Source organism: Vulpes vulpes, chromosome X (assembly GCF_048418805.1).
Source record: "Vulpes vulpes isolate BD-2025 chromosome X, VulVul3, whole genome shotgun sequence".
NCBI lineage: Eukaryota > Metazoa > Chordata > Mammalia > Carnivora > Canidae > Vulpes > Vulpes vulpes.
Window position 1 is genome coordinate 57,539,862 of NC_132796.1, and position 23,653 is coordinate 57,563,514.

General features: G+C 38.2%; 1 protein-coding gene across 1 annotated transcript in view; it reads left to right on the forward strand.

The window, feature by feature from the left end:
* The window catches only part of P2RY10 (P2Y receptor family member 10), a 304,372-nt gene that overhangs the window by 178,560 nt on the left and 102,159 nt on the right, over positions 1 to 23,653 (forward strand). Inside the window, exon 2 of the mRNA XM_072745017.1 lies at positions 32 to 124. The gene's annotated coding sequence lies outside the window, so the exon portion shown is untranslated. The remainder of the gene's footprint in view (positions 1 to 31; positions 125 to 23,653) is intronic.

The window sequence follows — 23,653 nt, forward strand, 5'->3', positions numbered from 1 at the left end:
AAATATATACTAACTATATACTCTCTCCCAGGTACTGTGGTGGGACCTAGGGATGAATGATAATCAAGAAACTCCTTTCTATCATGCAAATCACAGACTGGTAGGAGATAAAAAACAGGAAATGGTGAGTTCTTCCCTGTTCTATGTTAGTATTAATGAATGATCAATCAACTCTGCTTTGAGAGTCTATAGAGTTAAGAAAGGTTTATAGAGGAGGTAATGTTAAAGCTGAGTCTGGAGGGAGTAGGTCTTTGCCTGGTAAATGAGTGGAAAGGGCATTACACAGAAGAAAGTATATGCAAGACATAAATGTATAAATGGATGTATAAGACAACATGATATAGGTGCCTGGGAGGCTCAGTCAGTTAAGCATTTGCCTTCAATTTAAGTCATGATCTCAGGATCCTGAGATGGAGTCCCATGTTGGACTCCCTGCTCAGCGGGGTGTCTGCTTCCCCTTTTCCCTCTGCCCCTCTCCCTACTCATGCTCTCTCCCTCTCTCTCAAATAAATAAATAAAATCTTAAAAATAAAACTAACTAGAAAACTAAAGGCACGTGAGACTGTGGAGGTAGGCAGAAGTCAGCTTATAAAATATGCCATTTTAAGGAGAAAGAACTTCATACTTTTACCAATGGACAGTTATTGAAGGTAGATGGGTAGGGGAGTGGCATGATTAGATCATTCAAGCACCAGGATGAAATGTTAAAGCCCAAAGTTAGATAAAGCAATACAGGAGAGAGGAGGGTGGATATGACATATGTTACAGAGATGTAAGCTACAGGGTTTAGAAAAGGTGAGGGAGAGAGGGGAGTTCAATTTGCAATTTACTGCACTGAGAAATACAGAAGGAGCACTTTTTTTGGAGTCTTGGGTAAGAGTTGGAATGGAGAGAGAGTAGAAACCAGGTAAAAAGGAGTTCATTTTTGGACATGTTACAGTTGAATTCCCTGTAGGATATTTCAGGTGGTGAGCCCCAGTAGACGATTATAAATACAGGGTTGAAACTCAAAGGACAGATCTCAGCTGGAAAGAAATATTTGGTAAGCATCACAATAGAGGTGATGGCTGAGGGTATATGTGAAATAAGACCACTTAGAGAGAATATGTAGAGTGAGACGGCAGTAGGTTGAGGGAATGGCTTAAGGCCATAATAGTCACTTAGAGTCTGGTTTCTATGGGACAATGTAGCCCACAGTCCAAATCACCAACTTACATACTGTGTTTTTCTCCTGATTCTTATCTTTGCTTGAGGTCTGAGGTTTTGTTGGGGATTGTGATCTGGTATATGTGTTCACTCAGGCATCCAGAAACTGCTCAATGCAAAAATGAGTGCCCAGATATCCTCTACATGTCACTTATGCCCTGGGGCTAGGGGTCTTGACATCAAGGTATATGGAGTCACTGGTTTGGAAAACATACATGGTGACCTCATCCAGTCACTCCTTAGATGTTATCTATTGTGCTTGAAGACTCCAAGAAGTCTGATGGTACAGCCAGTTAAGTGTCTGCCTTTGGCTCAGGTAGTGATCTCTGGGTCCTGAAATTGAGCCCTGCATTGGGCTCCCTGTTCAGTGGCAAATCTGCTTCTCTTTCTTCTATTCCCTCCATGATCTCTCCCACTCTCTCAAATAAATAAATAAATAAACTCTTAAAAAATCATTAACACCTTGATTCTTAGATGGACATACATTATTTGTACTATAGGGCATGTGTAGGGTAAGGTGCAGGTCCTTGCAAGAATAAAATCAGGAAGAGGAGCAAGAAAGCATTTCTACATGGAGTCCCTTCAGTTTCCCTATCTTAGGAGTGAGCCCCAGTAAACTCCCTTGAGCTTTCCTGGCTTTCCATAGCTTCTCCCTTTCTTTCCTTTTCATTCACCACCTAGAAATATATAAATTCCTCCAAAGTATTCAGATTTTGTGAAGAACAATGGCAAGGAAGGGCTCACCAGTGGAGTGAGAAGGGCGTAGGTCAATTCCACTTAGGGTTTTATATGTATCAGTCTAAACCAGGATCTTTTGTAAGCAGACTGTAAAAATCAGGGACTGTGAAAGAATATTGAGAACAGTGGATTTCTGGGTAACTGGATTGGAAGGCTCAGGCTGAGTTGAATGTCCCAGGTTATCCTAGGCATAAGGCTGAGGAGAATAGTGACTTTTCCTAGTTACCTTACATGTCAACAACAGTAAAGCCATCCTTCTGCTCCAATCTGTGATAGAAAAATCTGGTCAGAGTCCTATATCTGCAGACCATAATGACAGAGGTGGTTTCTGATCAAGATTTATCTGAGAAATAGGGCAGCCCGGGTAGCTCAGCGGTTTAGTGCCTGCCTTCAGTCCAGGGCCTGATCCTGGAGACCTGGGATCGAGTCCTACATCAGGCTCCCTGCATGGAGCCTGCTTCTCCCTCTGCCTGTGTCTCTGCCTCTCTCTCTGTGTGAGTCTCTCATGAATAAATAAATAAAATCTTTAAGAAAAGATTTATCTGAGAAATAAAACAACAACAAAATTTCTCCAACTGTTGAAGATTGGAATCCTGCTGCTTGGGGAGGATGGATGCAATCTAGAAGAGAGAATTAAGTCATTTAAATGTATACGTTATTTAGGAATGCAGATCATGGCATTTATATATAATAACAGCAGCATTTAACCTCACCTCACCCTCTATGTCCCCAGGAAACTTGCCAATTTATATTAGAAGAGTGGCCAAGTAGAATAGTTGGGGGAGAACTTACATGGATGTCAAAAGAACCTGGTTTCTTTTTTTTTTTCCAAGTTTTTATTTCAATTCCAGTTATTTAAGATACAATATAATATTACTTTCAGGTGTAGTATTTAGTGATTCATCAGTTACATACAACACCCAGTGCTCATCAGAAGTGTCCTACTTAATACTGATCACCCATTTAACCCACCCCCACCCTCCTTCCCTCCAGCAATCCTCAGTTTATTCTCTATGGTTAAGAGTCTGTTTTATGATTTGCCTCTCTCTTTTCTCCCCTTTGTTCATCAGTTTTGTTTCTTAAACTCCAAATATGAGTGAAATAATATATTTGTCTTTCCCTGACTGACATATTTTGCTTAGCATAATACACTCTAGCTCCATCCATGTTGTTCAAATGGCAAGGTTTCATTTTTTGAGTAATATTCCATTATATATATATATATATATATATATATATATATATATATATATATATATAGAGAGAGAGAGAGAGAGAGAGAGGTGTATATGTATATATATATATATATATCTTATTTATCCATTCATCAGTTGATGGACATTGGGTTGTTTCCATTACCTATAATGCTTATACAAACATAAGGGTGCATGTGTCCCTTTGATTTAGTATTTTTGTATCCTTGTAATGCAATTGCTGGATAATAGGGTATTTCTATTTTTAATATTTTGAGGAAACTCCACACTCTTTTATTCCAGAGTGGCTGCACCAAGTTTGCAGTTCCATCAACAGTGTAACAGGGTTCCTCTTTCTCTGCAATCTATTGCAATCACTGCAAATCTGTTGTTTCTTGTGTTGGTAATTTTGGCCATTCTGTCTGTCATGAGGTGATACCTAATTGTCATTTTAATGCTGTACTTTGTCAAATGCTTTATCTGAATCTATTGACAGGATCATCTGGTTCTTATTCTTTCTTTTATTTATGTGGTGTATCACATTGACTGATTTGTGACTATTGTAATATCCTTGCATCACAGGAATAAATCCCACTTGATCATGGTGAATGATTCTTTTAATGTACTATTGAATTCCACTTGCTAGTGTTTTATTGAGAATGTTTGCATACATGTTCATCAGAGACATTAGCCTGTTCTCCTTTTTAGTGGAGTTTAATCTCCTTTTTTTTGTATTGGGGTAATGCTGTCCTCATGAAGAACGAAATGGGAAATTTCCTTCCATTTCTTTTTTTTTAATAGTTTGAGAAGAATAGATATTAACTCTTTAAGTAATAGGTATTAACTCTTTAAATTCCCCTGTGAAGCCATCTGGCCCTGGTCTTTCCTTAATTCATGCCTCTGCTCCTTCCAGCCTGCTATTCATTGCACTGATCATGTTTCTCGTCTTGTTTTTTATATTCTTCATCTCTTATTGATTCTTTTATAACTCATGTATCTCTGTGGTAATTATGTCACTGATGTCTTCTATCCTTTCTTAAGCCCAGTGAGTATCCTTGTGATTGTTCCTTTTAATTCTCCATCAGGCGTGTTATTTTTACCTGTTTTGCTTATATCTCTGTCCATGGCCTTATTATATTTGGGACAAATTCCTCTGTCTTTTCATTTTGCCTCAGTCTCTGTCTTCTTCCATGTGTTATAAAAACCAGTTATTTCTCTTGCTTCTAAAAGTAATGTCTTATAGAGTAGAGGTCATGTAGTGCCCAGGGCCTGGTACTTCAGGAAGTGTGTGCCATCTCCTCATGCTCTGCTGTTATGCTTTGGCTGCACTATGCTTCAGGACAATCATCTGCAGAGGTTCTCCTTGCTTGCTGTAAGCAGTGTTTGGTCATTGGCCTGAATGTGGTGAGTTTTTACTAGCAGTGCTCTGGTCTGCTTGTGAAATGAGACCTGTCAACATGTCCACTGGAATTGAGGCCCTGCTAAAATTTCTGATAAGGAGACTTGGTGTGGGCATTGATTTGTGTTTGTCTTCTGAGGGAGGAGCCTGCCACACTGCGACTGAAGTGAAGTGTGATTGAGAAAAGAAGTCCCAACAGAGTACAGTGGGGTGAAGCTTGGTGTATGCAAAATAGTGAGTGTGGGTACTGAGCTGCTTCCTGTGGCTCTGTGTTTATACTGAGGATGGGGTAGGGAAATTGTCCCAGCCAGCTGCTTTGTTCCTTAGAGGGGCCTCTATAAATGTTACTTCTCAGGGACATGCTATGATAAGAATATATAATATCCCCACTTTGTGACCTAGGTGCTCTTCAGATTGCTGTTCCCACACTGTCTCCTCCCATGTTGTTTGCCTGCCTTTTCCCTGGGTACAGGGCAGCACCCTCAGGGCTCTATCCCAGCCTACCCTGTTGACCTTTAATATTCTAGGGCTTAAGCCCTGCTGTTTGTCTATTCTCATTTTGCATGATTCTTTTTTCTCTCTTTTGTTCAGCCTGATTACTTTCTATTACTCTGTCTTTTAGACTGTTAATCCATTTCTCTGTTTTTACAGCTTGCTGTTCCTTCCTCCGAGTGTATTTCTCATTTCACTTTTGGAAACTTTATCTCTACCACGGTATTCCTTATCTCTGTATTAAGGGTCTCACTGATGTCTTTCCCTCTTCTCTTAAGCCCAGTGAATATTTTTTGGTCATTGCTTATATACTCCATCAGTTATGTTTCTTATATCTGTTTCACTTTGATCTCTGGTTATGACCTTGTCTTCTTCTTTCATTGGGACTAAATTTCTCTGTCTTCTTATTTTGTCTAACTCTCTGTGCCTGTTTTTATCTGTCAGGGATATCAGGTACATCTCCTGTTCTCTCTTTTTTTAGATTTTATTTACTTATTTAGGAGACACACACACACACACACACACACACACACACACAGAGGCATAGACATAGGCAGAGAGAGAAGTGGGCTCCATACAGGGAGCTCAACATGGTACTCAATCCCGGGACCCTAGGATCATGCCCTAAGCTGAAGGCAGACACTCAACCACTGAGCCACCCAGGTGTCCCCATCTCCTGTTCTTAAGGGTAATGGCCTTATGAAGATTTCCTGTAGTTTGATGTGAGATTTACTGCTCTGTGATGTGATGTCTTCTGCCCTGATTTCCAGGGCCTGGCACTTTTTGGGAGTGTCTCCAATGTATGCTCCTTGTGCTCTGTTGTTTTGCCCTGACCATTTTATCCTTCAGGCTAGCTGTCTGCAGAGGCTTTCGTTGCCTGTTATGGGCAGCATTTAGTCCCTGGCCTCAATGTGATGCATTTTAACTGGTGTACTCTGCTCTGCTTGTGACATGAGACCTGTTGCCACCACTGCCGGAACTGAGGCACCACCAAACTCCTGAGTCAGGAGACACATATGAGCAGGAGTTTGAGCCAGGCTTCTAGGGGAGATGCCACATTCCCGGTCTGAGGCAAGCAAGTCAGAGAATAGCAATTCCATCAGAGTGCAGGGGGTCAGGGTTTGTCTAATCAAGTTAGGTAGCAAGTGTTAGACCTGTGAAGTTTCTGCAGGTGGCCCTGTGCTTATGCTTAAGGGCAGGGAAAGGAAATTGAACTTGTCTGTTTCTTTGGTCCTGAACGCATCCCTCCATAAACTCTGCCTCAGTGGAATGCACTCTGAGATGGGCAAATAACCTACTCATTGTGTGCCCCAGGTACTCTTCAGATTGCTGTTTCCATGCTGTATGTTTGTCAATGTTTCACCTTGCTTTCTTTCCAAGAGCAGCCCAATGATCTTCATGATCTCCTGGAGCCAAGCCCACTGATCCCTTATAAAGGGGGGGTCATAAACTTTAGGGTTTAAGCCCAATTGGTGCCCAGAAGTCAAATTCATCCCCTCTTGCTTTCAAAGCCAAATTGCTATGGGGATTCATTTTCTGCATGTGCTCCCCTGAATATAAGTCTGTATCTTGTCCTTTTCCATGACCACATGTCCCTCCCTTCTACAAAGGCCATGATCTATTTATCTCCCAAACTGTCTTTACTTTCTACCACCTTCAAAGTGGCTTCTTCTCTACCTTTAGTTGTGGAGTTTGTTCTGCCTGACTTCAGATCAATTTCTTGGGGTATTTAGGATGATTTGATGGCTATTTAGTAGTATTTGTGGGGCAAGGCAAGCCTAGGTTCCTACTAGTCCACCACCATCTTATATGCTCTAGATTTTTGTTTTTTTGTTTGTTTGTTTCTCCTCTGTCCATGTCTGCACTCTTTGCTGTCCTGTTATCTGTGTTTCCTGATGTTCTGGAATCGAGAAGTCTTGAATTTAAAGTTCTATCATTAACCAACTTCATTGCCCTGAGCAAATTGCTTCCTCTCATAGAGATATTGTGAGAAACAAATTATACAATGCATATAAAATACACAAAGTGACTGATATATAGAAGATGATCAAAGAGTATTAGTTTTTATTGTTGCTATCACCACCACCACCACCATCATCACCACTGTCATCAATCATCATCACTATCCTTATCTCATTTATACTTATTGGCTTTGCTACATCTTCTATGCCAGTCATTTACCATTTATAGCTTATGTTGGTAAATTGAACACCAATAAAAAATAAATTTATTAAAAAAATAAATATGGCTTTTCTTTTTGAGTTCCAGGCCCAGATATTTGTGTCTTACCATCCCATAGGCATTTACAAATCAACAAGTCCAAAACAGTATACATAATCCTGGCTATCCACTGAGAAGCCTGGTCCTCCTTCTGTATTACAAATATTCATAAATAGCAGTTAGTAACACAAGCCAAAAACTTCATTTATGCTCAATCTATCTTGTTACTTTACATTCCTACTAAATGATGTTGGTGACCAAGTCTTGCCAACTCTTTACATCTCTTGTATTTCATATCCATGCTAACTTGTTTTAATAAATTCTATCAATTTAGTACCATATGGTTTTACTCAAAATAGGTTTTAGCCTATTTTGTTCTTAAACAACTTTTCTCAATGTCAGAGAACTATTAGCTTGTAGTTACCTCAGCTAAAATATATGTATCTTGTTTTATAATTTTGCAAACCTGAACTTCAGAGATCAGTATTATACACAAGTAGCATGCAGGATTTAAGCTTAATTATCTGACTACCAACCAATACTATAGCCCTTGTAGAGAAATCCACCAGAAATAAGACAAAACCATTTTAAATTTTTTTCTTGAAATCTCCTCAACCTTAGACTTTTTTGAGGTAATCAGGATAGGATTTTTTTTTGTTACAAATTAAGCTTTCTCTTTACTAGTATATATTACAACCATCCAAAATTTCTTAGAGTTGTCCATTTTTGCCAGGCTATTTCATAATTATGCACACAGAAATAAGTTCATATGTCAATGTGAGGAAAGTTCTTCTGAATTATTTTTCTATAGAAAAGTGTTTTTCCTTTAGAAAAGATCTGAGTGGTAAATTTAGTTCAAATATGTACACATATCACTCAGCTAGAGTGTTATGCTAGTTTAGGCTACAGAAGATTGATATCAGGTAATGCAAAGATGGTTTTGATGAGGGCTCGACCTTTAAGACACTCACAGTCAAGCAAGGGATATAAGAAATGTCTGCATGTTATAAATAATAAGAACTGAGTACATAATACCGTCCATTATTGCTAAACTCTATAGAAAAAATATTTTAGGTGTTAGGAAGAAATGGAGATCAATAAAGGCAGGATGACTCTGAGACAGCTTCCTGGGTGATATAATACTTTGGAGACTGTATCTTTGTTGTCCTGTTAATTTTTCTTTCTTTAAGATAACAATTTATTTATTTATTTATTTATTTATTTATTTATTTATTTATTTTAAGATAACAATTTATAAAATAGATTTTCTCAGAATGTTTGTTAAACCCCTGAAATCATTTTTGGAATGTTAAGCATGCATATATATTTTACATATTTTATTTATTTATTTATTGATGAGAGACATACAGAGAGAGGCAGAGACATAGGCAGAGGGAAAAGCAGGCTTCCTGTGGGAAGCCCAACATGGGACTCGATTGAGGACCCTGGGATCATGCCTTGAGCCAAAGGCAGATGGTCAACTGCCAAGCCACCCAAGTGTCCCAAGCATGTATATTTTTTTGTAGGAAAATCCACTACTTCCAGTATTTCCTTGTAAGAGTGCATGACTCAGAATGGTGGATAATCACAACTTAAAATCTCAAAATATGGATTCTCAAGATATTTTTTGTGAGTTTTATTTCCTTCTACTAAATGTTTACACTAGCATCTGCCAGAGCATGTACCCTGGGAATATACCGATAAGCTCTATGCTTGAATATTTGATAACATTACCAATTTACTGGGAAGGAGAACCAATTATTGTGAGGGAGATGAGTAGTAAGAAGAATCATTCAAAATTCTATTTTTAGCTTTGAAACTCACTGTATTATGTCACTAAACTTTTCTGGGTTTTACTTTTCCTCCTCCAAAAATGCAGACATTAAAATAAAATGGTCTCTACATGCCTACCTCACAGATTTGTTTTCAGGATCCAATAAATTTGTTTTGAAGGAGAAAGAAAAAACTCAGATTAGGACACCACTCATTCCTAGGTTTGAATCTCAGTTCATTCTCCAGATGAAATTGTCTGAACTTTCACTTTCTAGTCTGTAAAAAAGGCACAATTCCCTTTATTTAGTAAAGCTTGGGGGAGGCTGATGAATATATATATATATATATATATATATATATATATACTAGCACAGTGCTTATTTGTCATAACTGCTCCATAAATATATTATGAGCCCTTATTTCTGCCTCCCATTTAAACCTACTCTTAGGAGTGAGGAATGGCTCTCATTTACACCTGATTACAAGCACTGGATGTTATAGCAACTAATGAATTACTAAACTCTACCTCTGAAACTAGTAATACACTATATGTTAATTCAATTTAAATTTTTAAAAAATCGACAAAGAGCATCCAGATAAAGCTTTAAAAACCTAAAAATAAAATAAAATAAAACTCAGTTCATGTGCCCACTCTGTTAAATGTTTATGTCTTATATGTGTGGAGTATGATCTCCATTATAAGCCTGGAGATGGAAGGAATAAATTTGGATCAATTAACTACATAGAGTCCTAAATGTTTAGAGTTGAAAACACAGAGAACTAGCATGTGTGAAAGTAATTACTATTATTCCCATCTCACAGGTAAGATCACAGAACCTCAGTGTGATTAATTGACTTGTCCAAAGCCACACAGCCATTAAATGAAAGGGGCAGGATTCAAATCCATATCTGCTTAACCTCTAAACTTTATTCCCTGGACTTATGGGTTATCTATTTTAATGAATTACCTTCAACAGGCACCTCCTCTATGATATGTCCTCCTTTACCTTGAATACTACCTGGAGGTAATTACTCTTTTATGATACCCTTATTCTATCTTGTTTGCATCCCCCAACTATTTTATTTTTCTCTGCCTATGCTTTGGATGAGTTTCTGTTGGAAGCTCAACTGCTTGAGCTGCCACTATGCATACTTAAGCTTTAGCTATCCAAAGTAGCCCAGCCAAGGCATCATTTTTTCAAGGCTAAGAAATAAATAACGGCCATAGTAAAGCTCTTTGATGATCTCAGCCAGCCACATTCATCACATATGAGAAGCACTGTGTATTGTACTGTCACTGGTGACAATGCCAAATCAGCAATGTGCTGGATTTTCTCCTCTTAGTTAACCAAAACTGCTACAGCACAGAGTAACAAATGTTGCATTCCTTACCCCAGTTCGCTATTTTACATAAAAATCTGAAAGAGCCCCATACATCTGGCAGACCCATCCCAAAGTCTTGGGAACATTATGTTTTGAGCTCAAACAGAGAAACAAAACCCAGATGGCTTTTGCTATCAACAGTTCTCTTATCTGAACCTTTCCAGGCCATAATTTGTCTCACTGTTGTCAGACATACTACCTACCACTGACAAAGCAGAAGCATTTGGTAACTTTCTGACTGTTTTTCAGCTGACTCTTGTCATGTGCTTGAACTGGATTATATAAAACAGCCACCTCCACAAATAATGGTGACCTCTACTGATTATTCTACCCTCATCTGTGTATCTTTATCCACATGTTACTTGAGCTCTTTTCTAAGGAGCTTCATTATTCTGAAATTGAACAGTGCTAGGCCATAGAAATGCAGCTGAGTCTCTCACTTCAAAACTTATATTGGTGAGGGAGGCAGAGCTAACATGGCAGTATAGTAGGAGGACCCCAGGCTTGTCTCATCCCTTGAACACAGCTAGATAACTATCAAATCATATGGAATACCCCAGAAATCAACCTGAGGACTGAAAGAACAAACTCTACAACTAGAGGGACAGAAGAGGCTTCATCAAAGAAGGTAGGAAGTACAGGTGTGTAGCTTGGGGGAGAAATGGATTGAGGGTCTTTTGGAGGGGAGGGAGCCCTGGTCTTGGAGAAAGGTGGGGAAGAAAAAAGCACACAACAGAATGTACGAGAAGAACAGTTCCCAAAGACCACTGACAGGGAAAATAAGGGCTGGTTTTTGTGATTTCTTGCAACCAGTGGGGCTTGAAGACTAGGATTTCAAAGGTTGGTGGGCTTGGTTGGGATAGAACTCTGAGGGTGCTGCTCTGTTCTTAAAGATAAGTCAGGGAAACAACCTGGGGGTATAGGGTGTAAGCAGTGATCTGAGGAACACCTGGGGCACACAGAGGAGAGATTGTTTGCTCTTTTTGGAGACTATCCCTGAGAGCTAGTGGGCATGGAGACACCTATCCAAGGACAAAGGAGCTGGTTAGCACCACTTACCTCCCTCACCCCTCGGCATGAACCCAGAACCACCTACAGAGGGCAGCCTGACCACATACTGACTGCCTAGCCTACTTGTTCCAAGTCCCACAGCTGGTCAAACCTGCCTCAGTTCCAGCACAGTAAGACTCTCCTGAGGAGACTAATGCAGGCCTCTGCCCACACCATGTCCCTAAAGCCTGGAGACTTAAAACTCAACACACCTGGCTGAGGTAGATTGTGGAACACACTGCATTGCTCCTGCAGAGAAGCTAGAAAAACAACCTGGAGGCTGACAATGATCTGAAAAATACCTGGGACACACAGGTAGATTATTCACTCTTCCCAGAGTGCTTCTCTGATTGTAGTGGGCACAGAGACCCCTCTACGGCGACAAAGGAGCTGGCTGGTGTCATTTCCTTCCCCTATCCCTCAACATAAACACAGAGCCACCTGTGGTTAAACAGCACAGCACAAACTTATACTCTGCTGGTACTGCTCTTTTTGGTCACATTTGCCTCAGTTCCAGAATGACAGGACTCTTCCCAGAATGCAGCAGAAATACCTGCCCAAACCATGTTTCACAACCAGGGAGTTCTGCAAGGCTTCAGGTATAGTAGAGCTAGCATCAGGCTTCATTTAGCAAACAAATCAAAACACACCTAGTTAAAACTTGTTGCACTTTGGCTAAGGGCCACTGCAGAGAAGAAGACCTTTTGCACATGACTCGCCTGAAGGATAGAGTAGCCAAAACATATAAGGAGAGTGTACACAACGTAGACCAGAGACAGTCCCTGAAGCACCAGGTCTGGGAACTGCATGATCTTTTCTTCGTGAGGCCATTATTTTCAGAAGCAGAAAATGTAACAGGTTTTTCCAATAGAGAAAAGAAGACAGATACTTAGACAAAATTCAAAGATGGAAGAATTCATCCTGAATGAAGCAAGAATAGGTCATGGCCAGAGATCTAAGTGAAGTATGTATAAATAACATGCCTGAAGGAGAATTTAAAGAAACAATCAAAAGGATACTCACTGGGCTTGAGAAAGGAATGGAAGGCAACAGGAAGGTCCTTACTGCAGAGAGAAAAGAGTTAGAAAGCAATCATACAGAAATGAAAAATGCAATAACTAAGATTTGAAACAGAGTTGATGCATGAACACAAAGACAGAGGAAGCAAAGGAACAAATATGTGCTATAGAAGACAAAGTAATGGAAAGTAATGAAGCTGAAAGGAAGAGAGAAAGAAAAACTATGTGACATGAGAATACACTTAGGGAATTCAGTGACTCCATCAAATGAAATAAAATTCATATTATAGGAGTCCCAGAAGAGAGAGAAAAGGGATCAAAAATGTATTTGAGGAAATAATGTTGAAAACATTCCTATTCTGGAGAAGGAAACAGACCTCTTGATCCAAGGGGCACAGAGCACTCCCAGCAGAATCTGAAAGAAGGCCAACATCAAGGCATGTTGTGGTTAAATTTGCAAAATATAGTGATAAAGAAAAAAATCTGAAAAGGAGCATGACAAAAGAAGTCCCCCACTTATAAGGGAGCACCCACAAGGCTAGCTGAAGACTTCTGAACAGAAATTTGACAAGCCAGAAGGGAGTTGCATGATATATTCAACGTGATGAGTAGGGAGATTATGCAGCGAAAAATATCCTATCCAGCAAGGCTATCATTCAGAATAGAAGGAGAGATGAAGAGTTTCACAGACAAAAGAGAAATGAGTTTTGACTGTTAAACCAGCCCCGCAAGAAATATTAAAGAGGACTCTTTAGGTGGAAAGCAATATGAAAGAAACAGAGAAAGTCTCCAAAAACAATGAAAAAACAAGTAATAAAATGGCACTACATCCATATCTATCAGTAATTACTCAGAATGTAAATGCACTGAAAGTCCCCCCCCCCCCAAAAAAAAGACACAGGGTGTCAGAATGGATATAAAAACAAGTCTTGTCTATCTGCTGTCTACAAGAGACTCATTTTAGGTCAAAAGACACTTGAAGATTGAAAGTAGTGAGGTTAAGAAAGATTTATCACCTAAATGGATGTCAAAAGAAAGCTGGAGTAACACACTTCTATGAGATGAACTAGACTTTAAACCAAAGACTATAATAAGAGATGAAGAAAGGCACTGTATCATAATAAAGAGAACTATTTGACAAGAGTATCTAATAACTGTAAATATTTATGTCCCCAACATTGGAGCACCCAAATATATAAAACAATGAATAACAAATATAAGGAAGTCCTTGATAATAATACATCAATAGTAGGGACATTAACACCCCACTTATATCAGTGGGGAGATCATCTAAGCAGAAAATCAACAAGGAAACAAAGGCTTGGAATGACACACTAGACCCGATAGACCTAATAGATGTATTCATAACAATCCATCCTGAAACAGCAGAATACAAATTCTTTTCAAGTGCACATGGAAATTCTCCAGAAGAGATCACATGCTAGGTTGCAAATCAGGCCTCAGCAAGTATAGAATGATGGAGATAATACCATGCATCTTTTCTGACCACACACTATGAAACTTCAATTCAACCACAAGAAAAAAATTTGGAAAGACCACAAATACATGGAGTTTAAACAATATGCTGCTAAACAAACAAAAAAAAAAAAAATGCTGCTAAACAATGAATGGGTCATCTAGAAATCAAAGAAGAAATTAAAAAAATACTTGGGACAAAATGAAATTGAAAACTCAGCAGTACAAAACCTCTGGGATGCAACTAAATCAGTACTAAGAGGGAAGTATACTGCAGTACAAGCCTATCTCAAGAAGGAAGGAAAATCTCAAGTAAAAACCTAACCTTACACCTAAAGAAGCTACACAAAGAACAACAAATGAAGCCTAAACCAACAGAAATCAATGATAGAGAAACTAAAAACAAAACAAAACAGATCAATGAAACCAGGAGTTGGTTCTTTGAAAAAAATAAAATAAAATTGTTAACTCCCTTGCCAGACCTATCAAAAAGAAAAGAGGAAGGGCCTAAATAAAGTCATAAGTGAGAAAGAAGAAAAAACCACCAACGCCACAGAAATACAAACAATTACAAGAAAATCTTATGAAAAATGATATACTAAAAAACTGGAAAGACTGGAAGAAGTGCATAAAGTCCTAGAAAGATATGAGCCACCAAACTGAAACAGGAAGAAATTGAAAACTTGAACAGGTCATTAACCAGCAAAGAAATTAAATCATTAATTAAAAATATTCCAACAAATGGAAGTCCAGGGCCAGATGGCTTCATAGGGGAATTATACCGAATATTTAAAGAGTTAATACCTATTCTTCTCAAACTATTCAAAAAAAAAAAAAAAAAAGAAATGGAAGGAAATTTCCAAATTCATTCTATGAGGGCAGCATTACCCCAATACAAAAAAGCAGATTAAGACTTCACTAAAAAGGAGAACGGGCTAATATCTCTAATGAACATGTATGCAAACATTCTCAATAAAATACTACCAAATGGAATCCAACAGTACATTAAAAGCATCATTCACCAAGATCAAGCGGGATTTATCTCTGTGATGCAAGGATATTACAATATTCACAAATAAGTCAATGTGATACACCACATTAATAAAAGAAAGGATAGGAACCATATGATCCTCTCAATAGATGTAGAAAAAGCATTTGACATAGTATAATATCCATTCATGATAAAAATGCCTAACAAAGTAGGATTATAGGGAACCTCACTCAACAAATAAAGGCCATATATGAAAAACCTGCAGATAATATCATCCTCTTTGGGGAAAACCTGAGAGCTTTTCCTCTATTGTTGGGAAAAAGACAGAGATGCCCACTCTCACCACTGTTAGTTAACATAGTACTGGAAGCCCTAGCCACAGCAGACAACATAAAGAAATACAATGCATCCAAAATGTAAAGAAAGAAGTAAAACCTTCATTATTTGCAGATATGATACTATATAGAAAACCCAAAATTCTCCACCAAAAATTGCTAGAACTGATGCATGAATTCAGTAATGTCTCAAGAGATAAAATCAACATGCAGAAATCTGTTGCATTTCTATACACCAATATAGAGCATTTTTCATTAAGCAGCACAAAAAGAAATCAAAGAACCAATACCATTTACAATTGTACCAAAAAACATAAGATACCTAGGAATAAAGCTATACAAAGAGGTAAAAGATCTCTACTCTGAAAACTATAAAACAGTGATGAATGAAATTAATGATAATAGGAAGAAATGGAAAAATATCATGGTTATGTATTGGAAGAACAATTTTTTTTAAATGTCTATTTTATCCAAAGCAATCTACACATTTAATGCAATCCCTATCAAAATAGCAACAGCATTTTTCACAGAAGTAGAACAATCCTAAAATTTGTATGGAACCACAAAAGACCCTGAACTGCTAAAGCAATTTGAAAAAGAAAAACAATGTTGGTTGTATCGCAATCCCAGATTTGAAGATAGACTCCAAAACTGTAGTAATCAAAACAGTATGGGACCAGCACAAGTATAAACATACTGATCAGTGGAACAGAATAAAAAAAACAAGAAATGAACCCACAACTATTTGGTCAATTAATCTTTGGCAAAGCAGGAACAAAAATCCAGTGAGAAAAAGACAGGCTCTTCAACAATTGGTTTGGGGAATCTCATCAGCAACATGTAAAAGAATGAAACTGGGGCACTTTCTAACACCATACAGAAAAATCAATCTGGACCCTGACAGTCTTATATTTGAAGCCCATCTTTCCACTTACTGGCAGTACAATCTTGAACAACTTTTCTGACCTCTCTGTACTTTTGTTTTCCCATCTGGGAACTAATGGTAATAGTAGTGAATTATGTCATAAATTAGTTATGAGATTTAAATGAGTTTAAGTTAACGACTTTAAAAGGTGTGTAGCATATTTTAAGTACTCTGTTTTATGGCTTGTTAGCATTATATTGCAGTAGAAAAAATGTTAATAGCTACAGGAAGTTGAGTGTGTTTATAGGCAACATGGTAGAAAAAGATGAAAGATTGAGAAGAGAGTGTAAATGAGAAATACTGAAAAAGTAAGGTCAATTTCTGGTGGAGGATTTAAGGGGAATGAGTTAATAGCACAACTGGAAGAATAACTGTGAATAGAAAGAGAGCTATTTATTTTGGATTGAGGGAAAGAAGATGAGTTGTAGTTACAGATAAGCAAATGTGTATATAGTAGTTTTTTTCATGGTAGTATTATTTTTCCCTGTGAAATAAGAGGTCAGATTGTCTGCAGATAGCAAGGACACTGGGCTTTGGGAGTACTTGTTGGTTGCCATTGTGAAGAAGTAAAGTGGGAACTGACATGAAACAATGAAGGAAAACCAAATTAGCAATGAGTGTCCAGGTAAAATTGAAGGAAGCACATTTTTTAACAGCAAACATTTGTACTCTAAGTGATTTTCTCCAGGTTTAGGAGATGTTTTAAGTTGACCTAATGTAGGTGCTGAAAAGAGATGGTGGAGCAGAACTTGAGGGATTCAGAGATTAGAGGGTGTTGCAACAAAGAGGATTGGGCAGGGTGGGGAAGGAAGTGAAACTTTGAAGATGGACTGGAAGAGATGGAGGGAGGGTCTAAGGGGCTGGAGAGAGTGGGACCCCAGTTTCTTTTGTTAAAATGAAAATGCCCAAATATGGGATCTTTATTACAGTCCTTTTCACTTTCTGGAGTCTTCTATCATTGCACTGCACCTTGTGTATATAAACGATACAGAATGAGGCTGTAAGGAGGAACGAGTTTAAGAAAATAAAAATTACAAGCACGTATATTTGTGGAATACTGAGGACAGAGCTGGGTAGATTATATCTCAGATTTTCCAATATTTTCTTGCCTTTCTCCCCCAGGGATATTTTCCATCTCATAAATCCTGTGTCCCATTTTTTCCCCAGGCATCAGTACTACCCAAAGAGAGACTCATTTAACTTCTTGCTGTAAAAGGAAAATAATTTAATATAGTCACTATTTGAGAGTTTCCAAGAAAATAAAAACTTTTTGAGGTCCAAAAAATGAATGTCTAATATTGAAAGTTTGGATGACACTAAAATTGGTGGCAAACATATTTTTGACCCATAAAGCCTCTTTGAATCATCTTCTTCCCTAATGGGTAACATATATTATATTTTTATTGGAAATTGGTGGAGGTGCAGGAGTGAGCAAGTTAGAGAAAGTGGGAGGAGTAAGTGAAATAAGGACATGACATCAAAAATGCATTTTTTTAAAATATTTTATTTATTTATTTGACAGAGAGAGAGAAAGAGAGCACAAGCATGAGGAGCTGCAGAAGAGGGAGAGGGAGAAGCAGGCTCCTCACTAAGCAAAGAGCCTGATGAGGGACTTGATCCCAGGACCCTGGGATCATGACCTGAGCCAAAGGCAGATGCTGAAACGACTGAGCCACCCAGGCTCCCTGAAAAAGGCATTTTAAATATATAACTAATAAATTTAAAATATTTATAAATTTATTAACATCATTTTAACCATATGGTGCAGTAAAAAACCTCACAGACTTTGGATCTTCTCATATTTAGGTCCAATGTTATAAGGGAGAACAGACTTAGCTTAACTGGTGTGTTAGAGAATTGGTGAGGGGGGCTTCCAGTTCAAGGATGGTTTATTTCAGGGTAACCCAGGATTTTGAAGTAAATCATACCTGTTCAAAATGGGAAGCCAAAATGTGCTTTGGTTTTGCTTTTAGCTTTATACTCAATTTTATTTGAAAGTAAGTGAGATTATCTCATCATTCTAAAAGTCATTATTCCCCTATTTTACTTCTTTCAGTACACATAAATCTTTTATTTACAAGAATAAACACATGAATCTGTGGTTTATTCCTCTTAACATGCTTTTTCTTCTTCACTGTTCAGATAGCAAAGTCTATAGCTATTACTTTCATTTCTTCACCACACATATTATTCTTAAAAGCCCATGTCGTTTTTGTCCTAATCACTTCCTTGAGGTTTTCCTTCATGTATTTTATGCTAATTCTAATCATTTTTGTTCTTTACACTTTTTGACCTTTGTATTTTATTTTACAAAGCTGATTACCCTTGTCTTTATGAAATCTCCTTCTTTCTTATATTTCTTACAAATCATACATTCTTATTTCTCCTCTTTTCCTGACTGTAACTTCTTATTTTTCTTTTTTAACTTCTCATCATCCCATCACTATACATAGACCTTATCTTGATGCTGCTTTTTCACCACTCTTTTTTTTCAGCTGCCTTTATTCTCTTGAATTCTCGATAATCCCAAAAATTAAATAATCTCATAAATAAATAATCCAATAAATAAAATGGCTTCAGATAATCCATCTTTACTGAAAACTTCAAAATTTCCATATCTAGTCATAACCATTGATCTGTTCACAGTGGCCTATATATACCATTTCTACCTGAATAAATAATAAGCAGATTTACAACTGAAGTTGATAGCTTTTTTTCTTAAATTAGCTTCTCTTCTTAAATTTATCATAATTTTCACAGCCCTTAGGTTAGGATTATTCAGATTACCTTTTTTTTTTAAAGATTATCCTTGACTCTTTACTGTCTTTGATGTTCATGTAATATATAATACCCCATTCACTATATGCAGTTCAAGCAAAGAAAAAAAAAAAGAAAAAACAAAGACACTAAAACAGAGAAACAAAGAAACAAGGCAGGGTATCCTCTGGTTCTATACACTGTAAATCCCTCAACTTCCCCTGGAGCCCTCCAGCATTGCTTGGTCAAGAACCTGCTCTTCCCCTGTCTTTCCAGGTGGTCTTCTGGGGGAGAGGCCTGCTGTGCTGATTCTTAGGTGTGTTCACCTGAGGGAGCTGCCCTGCCCCCTGCCAGGTGCACGGCTCAGTGGGAGCTGTTTACCCCATGAGGCCTGTGTTCCCTGGCGGCCCTGTTCCGTCCCAGGCACAGGGTGACACCAGGAGGAACAATCCCACTGTTGGCGCCCAGCTCTCCAGCCCAGGAGTCAGCTTTCGCAGTAACTACTGCAGCTCCCAGTCTGCACTGGCCTGGATGCTCCAGCAGTAGGAGACACTGATCTGCACATCTTGGGGCACAGAGTGGCTGGAGAGTCCTCACTGTCCTGTGCCATCTCGGCCTCCACTTGTCCCGAGAGGGGCGCAGTCTCCTGGGCTGTGTACCCTGGCTCCCTGGGATCCAGGTCCTGCAACACTGGAATCGCCTTCCTGGGGCCGTGAAGCTTCCTCCTTCTGGAGCCGCTGCCTGAGCTTCTCCCGAGGCTCCACCGGGTGCGCAATCCAGCCCTTTGCCGCCCTAAGCCCACGGTCAGTGGGGCGCTCTCCCCCGGGGTGCACTTCCTTTGTTAGTGACCCCAGGAACCTGGAGGCTCCACTGCCCCTCCTGGGATACTGCCCAAGTTCCCTGCAAGCACCTTTTCCTCTGGGGAATTTAAAGTTCCTGCTTCTCTGGGACTGGTCTTTCCTGTCCTGGAGGCTTTCACTGATCCTCTTAGCCTGGCCCCTTGCGGGGGGTCCCTCTCCCACTTGATTCGTATGTATGTATGTATGTATGTATGTATTCTTTTTTTCCCGTCTTCCTACCTTGTTAGAAGCGGAAACTCCTCTCTGTAGCGTTCCAGCTGTTCTCTCTTTAAATCTCAGGCCGAATTCCTAGGTTTTCTGGATGATTTGAAAGTTATCTAGGTAAGTTGGTGGTGACAGGTGACTTGGGGACCCTACTCTTCTGCTATCTTGCTGCAGATTGTCTCTTCCTTTAGGGAGGATCCAGATGATCTTTTTAGAGCTTTCACCTGATTAAGTCAAGCCCAGCCAAAATAATCTATTTTTGATTAACTTAGCATCAACTCACTTGAAATTTTAATTACATCTTCAAAACTCACTGTGTTTAGGACTTTGTTGATATGGTAATTCTCAAAAAAACCCTAAGCTCTTTTCATCATTAACTATCTCACTGCTCCCTCTCCCCCTTCAATCACTTAAACAGCAGGATTAAACATCTGTTCAAGGTTACCACCGCACTTATGTTCTACTGCAAGTTTGGAAAAAAAAATGAAGGATGGTATTTAGGAGAGAAGAAGGAATTTGTGGCCACTTGATCTGAAAGTTGAAAGCAAGTATAAATATTTTTTTACTAGTGTGTTAGAAGAGAACTACTATTTGGTAAGCTTTACCAAAGAAAAGGAAGTGCAGGTTTCTGTGTGTGTGCACTTTTATGTAGGCGAATTTTGAATGAACACTCTAGCTGGCAATTGGTGATAAAGTTTTAAGTTTTCCTTGTTTGCACACTAAAGATTTATATCCAGTGCCTCTCCTATCTACTGATTTGATTTTGTACTGAAACGTATTTTCAAACAGGAGAGCCTTTAACAACAACAAAAAAATCACAGTGTCTTCAGCGGGAGTATGAATGAGCCAGGTGTGTGTTCCTTCCCTCACCCTCCACCCCTTTGAGGTTTATTTCAGAATGTTCCCAGTTTCTTAAACAGAGAAATAAGTGGTTAAATTACCTTTTGGAAACTGACCCTTAAATATTTTAAAGGGAGAAATAAGTGTTTCCCAACTCACACAGCACAAGCAATGTTTGGTAGCAATATAATGCCATGTTAAACTCTGAGAGTGTTATATCTCTCCTGGTAACCATGTACAAAATGTGAAACTATCTTACCATGAATATAAATAAATTCTATATTTCTTTAAAAAATCCCTTCAGTTTTACTATATTCTATTGACTAGAAGCAGGTACCAAGTTTCACCCACACTCCAAGGAAGTTCATCAGGTGCAGTCTTAAGCCATGATAGTAACCATTTTAAAATGTTTTATTGACTCCTTTCTTAATCTTGTCTTTGTGTCCATGAGAACTGCTTTGCTTAGTTTCATCAGTCTTGAATTAAGAGTATTTGTCCATGCCCCAATTGTGGATTGTACCTTTAAGCTTATAGACATATGAAATTATATATAAATCATCTTTACAGTCCATTCAGTTCTCATGCGGTCTTACCAAATCTACAATTTTATCTTTGCAAGCTAAACGTCTGATTCTTTCATGTTTTCCAACAATAATGCTGATGTGTAAACTTACTACTCTACATGGCCCAATATCACCAGGGACAATATGGAATTTTAATAGCTAGTTTGTCAAGCTTTTGACATGAAGTATATTGTTCATTTGAGAGGTACTTTAGAACAAAAATGTAGAAATACTTATTAGATTGTGGATCTTGTCTAAAAAACACATCATTTTGTTTAATGTAGGAAACATCTGCCCCTTCAATTCTGTACCAAATCAAGCCCACTACCTGTTTTTTGTTTGTCTGTTTGTTTGTTTGTTTTGCTTTGTTTTGTATAGCCTTCAAGGTGAGGATGGCTCTTATATTTACATTTTACATATTCATGTTTATATACTGTTGAAAATAAGTCAAGAAAAGAATATTTTGTTACATATGAAAATCATATGAAATCCAAATTTCAGTTATCCATATAAAGTTTTATTGGAACACATCACACCCATTTATTTAAGTATTTTTCTTTGCCTACTATCATGCTACCAAAGCAGAGTGGGATTGTCATGATAGTAGTTGTGATAGAATATTAGTAGTTGTGATAGATATTTTAGACCTGCAGAGCCTAAAATATTTACTATTTAGCTCTCTACAGAAAGTTTGTCATTCTGATCTAAAACAGTGGTTTTCAGGGGCACCTGGGTGGCTCAGATGGTTAAGCATCTAACTTCGGCTCAAATCCTGATATCTGGATCCTGGGATTGAGCCCCGGGGCAGGCTTCCAGCTCAGGGGGGAGTCTGCTTTTCCTCACTCCTCCTCTACCCCTGCTCATGCTCTCTTCTCTCTCTCTCTCTCTCTCTCTCTCTCTGTATCCCTTTGTCTCAAATGAATAAATAAAATCTTTAAAAAAACCCAGTGGTTTTCAAAAAAATTTCAAGTCAGGGATTTTTTTTTTTACTTAAATTATTCAGTACCAATATATAAAAGATAAAACTGGAGCTGCCTCTTGTTTGTTTGTTTGTTTGTTTTGTCAGTATCCACTAAAATACTGTAGTGGAATACTGGGAACTTGTGGAACAGTTTGCAGTTCACAATATAAAGCATAGTCCCCAGAGGGGAGGTAGGAGGGGGAAATTGGTGAAATATATAAAGGGTACAAACTTCCAGTTAAATGCAAAATTTCTCAAGAAGATACTAGCAAATTGATTCCAACCATATATTAGAAGAATTTTTCAGTACAATCAATTGGGATTTATCCTTGAGCTGCAAGTGTGGTTCAATATTCCCAAAACAATTAACATGATACATCACATTAAAAAAGAAAGAAAAGAACCATATGATCCTCTCAATGATGCAGAAGAAGCATTTAACAAAGTATAACATCCATTCTTGATAAAAATTCTCAACAAAGTAGGTTTAGAGGGAACATACCTCAACATTGTGCAAGCCATATCTGAAAAACCCACAGCTAATAGCATTCTCAGTGGGGAAAAGCTAAGAGCTTTTCAGGGACATCCACTCTCACCATTGTTATTTAGCATAGTACTGAAAGACCAACCCTCAACAATCAGATAAGAAAAAGAAATAAGCATCCAAATGGGCAAGAAAGTAGTCAAACTTTCTCTATTTGCAGACATGATATTTTATGTAGAAAACCCAAAAGACTCCACCAAAAACTTACTAGAACTGATACATGAATTCAGTAAAGTCACAGCATATAAAATCAATGTACAGAAACTTGTTACATTTCTGTACACCAATAATGAAGCATTAGAAAGAGAAATAAAGGAATTGATCCCATTTACATTTGCACCCAAAGCCATAAGATACCTAGGAATAAATCTCACAAAGGGAAAACAGATCTGCAATCTGAAAACTATAGAACACTTATGAAATAAATTGAAGATGACACACAAAAAATGGAAAGACATTCCATGTTCATAGAAGAACGATTACTGTTAAAATATCTACAGTAACCAAAGCAATCTACACATTTAATGCAATCTCTATCAAAATACCACCAGCATTTTTCACAGAGCTAGAACAAACAATCCTCAAATTTGTACGGAACCACAAAAGACCTCAAATGGCCAAAGCAACCTTGAAAAAGAAAAATAAAGCTAGAGGCATCACAATTCTGGACTTCAAGCTATATTACAAAGTTATAGTCATCAAGACACTATGGTCCTGGTACAAA